Here is a 5,000-nt window from a genome sequence, read left to right as displayed (position 1 = left end):
AATGGATATCCATCAGCCGGCGCTCACCGCCAAGGCGACAAGCTTACCTCTCAGCAAGGAGGCATCCCCCGAAAGGGACACCAATGCATCATGGAGGAAAATTACCAAAGGGACAGTGCCATAGCCAATGGAGAACCATCAACCGGCGCTCGCCGCCTAAGCGACAAGCTTCTCCCTCGACAAGGAGGCAACCCCTGGGCTACGCAACGTGGCATTAGGAATCAAAGACCATTAGCCAGTTTCGCTTTTCCGTGCGGGGACACCAATGCGTCATCGGGAATGGGCCATAGCCAACGGATATCCATCAGCCGGCGCTCACCGCCAAGGCGACGAGCTTACCTCTCAGCAAGGAGGCATCCCCCGAAAGGGACACCAATGCATCATGGAGGAAAATTACCCAAGGGACAGTGCCATAGCCAATGGAGAACCATCAACCGGCGCTCGCCGCCTAAGCGACAAGCTTCTCCCTCAACAAGGAGGCAACCCCTGGGCTACGCAACGTGGCATTAGGAATCAAAGACCATTAGCCAGTTTCGCTTTTCCGTACGGGGACACCAATGCGTCATCGGGACTGTGCCATAGCCAACGGATATCCATCAGCCGGCGCTCACCGCCAAGGCGACGAGCTTACCTCTCAGCAAGGAGGCATCCCCCGAAAGGGACACCAATGCATCATGGAGGAAAATTACCCAAGGGACAGTGCCATAGCCAATGGAGAACCATCAACCGGCGCTCGCCGCCTAAGCGACAAGCTTCTCCCTCAACAAGGAGGCAACCCCTGGGCTACGCAACGTGGCATTAGGAATGAAAGACCATTAGCCAGTTTCGCTTTTCCGTACGGGGACACCAATGCATCATCGGGATTGTGCCATAGCCAACGGATATCCATCAGCCGGCGCTCACCGCCAAGGCGACAAGCTTACCTCTCAGCAAGGAGGCATCCCCCGAAAGGGACACCAATGCATCATGGAGGAAAATTACCCAAGGGACAGTGCCATAGCCAATGGAGAACCATCAACCGGCGCTCACCGCCTAAGCGACAAGCTTCTCCCTCGACAAGGAGGCAACCCCTGGGCTACGCAACGTGGCATTAGGAATCAAAGACCATTAGCCAGTTTCGCTTTTCCGTGCGGGGACACCAATGCATCATCGGGATTGTGCCATAGCCAACGGATATCCATCAGCCGGCGCTCACCGCCAAGGCGGCAAGCTTACCTCTCAGCAAGGAGGCATCCCCCGAAAGGGACACCAATGCATCATGGAGGAAAATTACCCAAGGGACAGTGCCATAGCCAATGGAGAACCATCAACCGGCGCTCGCCGCCTAAGCGACAAGCTTCTCCCTCGACAAGGAGGCAACCCCTGGGCTACGCAACGTGGCATTAGGAATCAAAGACCATTAGCCAGTTTCGCTTTTCCGTGCGGGGACACCAATGCGTCATCGGGACTGGGCCATAGCCAACGGATATCCATCAGCCGGCGCTCACCGCCAAGGCGACGAGCTTACCTCTCAGCAAGGAGGCATCCCCCGAAAGGGACACCAATGCATCATGGAGGAAAATTACCCAAGGGACAGTGCCATAGCCAATGGAGAACCATCAACCGGCGCTCGCCGCCTAAGCGACAAGCTTCTCCCTCGACATGGAGGCAACCCCTGGGCTACGCAACGTGGCATTAGGAATCAAAGACCATTAGCCAGTTTCGCTTTTCCGTGCGGGGACACCAATGCGTCATCGGGAATGTGCCATAGCCAACGGATATCCATCAGCCGGCGCTCACCGCCAAGGCGTCGAGCTTACCTCTCAGCAAGGAGGCATCCCCCGAAAGGGACACCAATGCATCATGGAGGAAAATTACCCAAGGGACAGTGCCATAGCCAATGGAGAACCATCAACCAGCGCTCGCCGCCTAAGCGACAAGCTTCTCCCTCAACAAGGAGGCAACCCCTGGGCTACGCAACGTGGCATTAGGAATGAAAGACCATTAGCCAGTTACGCTTTTCCGTGCGGGGACACCAATGCATCATCGGGACTGTGCCATAGCCAACAGGTATCCGTTAGCCGGCGCTCACCACCAAGGTAGCAAGCTTACCTCTCAGCAAGGAGGCATCCCCCATGGGAACACCAATGCATCATGGAGGATGTGAGTCTGCAAGCATTCCCAACGGGACTCGAAAGCACGAGCATTTTGAGACCAAACGGCCATGGAGTTCTAGTTTCTGCCCGATAGTGTCATTGTTTGCTCTGCCATTCCTTGGCTAGGCCTTGCCTTTACCCGGGCATTTTTTTCTAGCGTTACCAACGGGTCATCTCTTTACGGGTTTCTGTGGCCAAACCGCCAACATTTGCCCGACATAGTTTTTCTTTGCCCGATAGAGTCATGCTTTGCCCCACGGGACGGGTAAAAATAACATTTCGCCTCCGGGGTATTTCGGTCTTTTTTCCGAGCATTACCCACGGGTAGTGCTTCCAGGGGTAACCAAGGCCAAATGGCCAAGAATTGCCCGATAGAGTCCTGCTCTGCTCGATAGAGCTGTGCATTGCCTTGCGGGACGACTTAATATAGCATTTCGATTCAGGGGCATTTCGGTCTTTTTTCCGTGCATTACCGACGGGTAGTGTTTTCTCGAGTAACCGAGGCCAAATGGCCAAGATTTGCCCGGGTGGTCTCGATAGCAACGTGCCTTGGCACCCGGCGTCGGGTGGCCTCGGCTTCCCCAAGGGAGGGACACCACCCCCCCCTATAGTAGTAAAATTAGCCTTTGCCCTTGTGGCAGGAAGGAACATCAATGTGTCCGAACTGAAGCAATAGGGGTTTTTTTGAGCATCGCAACTTTTTTTCATAAACTTTGAATTGGGACATCTTCACAAAAATATGAAGCAACTCCTCCAAAAAATTCAGAATTTTTTGCCAAAAGGATAATTTTATATTAATTAAACAAAAAATAAATAGATAAAAATCATAAAAAATACAAAAAAATACAAAAAAAGTAAGAAAAAATCACAAAAAATTATAAACAAGCTACACAATAATTAGGTAAATATATTGGGTTGAAAAATAAGGCATCTATAATAGAAAATGTTTAAATTAAGACTTAAAAACATCTAAAAATAAAAATTAAAAAAGATTTTAAACTAACATTGCGAAAGTCCCAAAAGATGGCGACTAAACAAGAGTTTTTGGGGCGTTTCGACAAGAACATATTGGTGCTTGCATTGATTTGCCCGGCGACAAGCTACTTTTTAGCCGGTACCCAGCAAATTCTTAGCCGTTAACCAGCAACTTTTTAGCCGTTACCCAGCAACTTGCTTGCCGTTGCCTAGAAACTTCTTAGCCATTACCCAGCGTTACCCGTCATCTTGGTTGTTGTTGCCGATACCCAGCATTACCCGACAGCTTGGTTGCCATCACCCAACAACTTTTTACCCGATAGCCAGCATTACCCGACAGCTTGGTTGCCGTTACCCAGCAACATTTTAGCCGATACCCAGCAACTTTTTAGCCGATAGCCAGCATTACCCGACAGCTTGGTTGCCGTTACCCAGCAACATTTTAGCCGATACCCAGCAACTTTTTAGCCGATACCCAGCATTACCCGACAGCTTGGTTGCCGTTACCCAGCAACATTTTAGCCGATACCCAGCAACTTTTTAGCCGATACCCAGCATTACCCGACAGCTTGGTTGCCGTTACCCAGCAACATTTTAGCCGATAGCCAGCATTACCCGACAGCTTGGTTGCCGTTACCCAGCAACATTTTAGCCGATACCCAGCATTACCCGACAGCTTGGTTGCCGTTACCCAGCAACTTTTTAGCCGTTACCCGGTGAGCCAACTTGCCATGCCTTGGCTAGAACAGTCAACTGTTGTTGCCTACATTCATGTGCGATTCCCGATGCCTTGTCTAGACCGTCGTCTTGGCATACGCCCAAGTGTTTGCCCAAGTGTTTCCCAAGTGTTTCCAAGTGTCCAAGTTCCAAAGTGCCTAAGTGCCGTGCCGTGCCGCGCGCGCGGGTCTTTGATATAAGAATATTTAGAAAAAAAATTCTAAACATGCTATATATCAAAGACCCGCGCGCGCGCGCGCGCGGCACGGCACGGCACTTAGGCACTTTGGAACTTGGACACTTGGAAACACTTGGACGGCTAGGCGGTGGACGATAACGACTGGTACAGCCTAGCCCAAACGGCAAAGAAAATCTAGTTTCGCCTTTGCCGAACCCGGTTATATTAGCATGCCGTTTCAAGGGCCTTTCGGTGCTCTTTCCGAGCATAACTGACGGATCGGGTTCTCTTGAGTAAGCGAGGCAACGAGGCAGAGGAAATCTAGTTTTTGCTCGATAGAGTCGCGTCTCGGCTAAAAGAGCATGCCGTTTCATGAGAATTTCGGCCTTTTCTTCCGAGCATTACCGACGGGATGTGATTCGAGGGGTATCCGAGGCCAAACGGCCAGCAACTGCCCGATAGAGTCCTGCTCTGCCCGATAGAGCCGTGCTTTGCCTTTCGGGACGGCTTAAAATAGCATTTCGATTCAGGGGCATTTCGGTCTTTTTTCCGGGCATTACCGACGGGTAGTGTTTTCTCGAGTAACCGAGGCCAAATGGCCAAGAATTGCCCGGGTGGTCTCGATAGCAACGTGCCTTGGCACCCGGCGTCGGGTGGCCACGGCTTCCCCAAGGGAGGGACACCACCCCCCCCTATAGTAGTAAAATTAGCCTTTGCCCTTGTGGCAGGAAGGAACATCAATGTGTCCGAACTGAAGCAATGGGGTTTTTTTTGAGCATCACAACTTTTTTTCATGAACTTTGAATTGGGACATCTTCACAAAAATATGGAGCACCTCCACAAAAAAATTCAGAATTTTTTGCCCAAAGGATAATTTTATATTAATTAAACAAAAAATAAATAGATAAAAATCATAAAAAATACAAAAAAATACAAAAAAGGTAAGAAAAAATCACGAAAAATTATAAACAAGCTACACAATAATTATGTAAATA

The sequence above is a fragment of the Rhododendron vialii genome, chromosome 11a (assembly GCF_030253575.1).
Source record: "Rhododendron vialii isolate Sample 1 chromosome 11a, ASM3025357v1".
Lineage (NCBI taxonomy): Eukaryota > Viridiplantae > Streptophyta > Magnoliopsida > Ericales > Ericaceae > Rhododendron > Rhododendron vialii.
This window is presented reverse-complemented; position numbering follows the sequence as displayed.